A 377-nucleotide genomic window follows, 5' to 3' on the forward strand; every position below is an offset into this window, starting at 1 on the left:
CGGGAGCTGGATGCAGAGTTCAGTCGGCTTGTGGGGTATGCAGGCAGGGCATGGGAGCCAGAGGCGGCTCAGGTGCGGAGGTTTTTGTTGGCTCTGCGGGATGATTTGAGGACTCGGTGTAGAGTGAGGAGTTATGCTACGAGAGCGGAGTTGGTTGAGGTTGCAGCTGGGATAGAGGATGACTTGAGGTCACAGGTGGTAGTGGTCGGTTCTTCAGTGCAGCCACAGCAGTCTCAGCCGTCTTCTGTTCCTAGCAAAGGCGGCAAGCCTGCGCAAGGGCAGAAGCGGAAGTTTGACCGACTTCGGGGAGTCTCGTGATCTCAGCCGTTTAGGCAGGGAAGATGATCGAGAAGGGCCGTGAGGCCTATCTGGTTACT

The sequence above is a fragment of the Camelina sativa genome, chromosome 2 (genome assembly GCF_000633955.1).
Source record: "Camelina sativa cultivar DH55 chromosome 2, Cs, whole genome shotgun sequence".
In the NCBI taxonomy this organism is placed as follows: domain Eukaryota; kingdom Viridiplantae; phylum Streptophyta; class Magnoliopsida; order Brassicales; family Brassicaceae; genus Camelina; species Camelina sativa.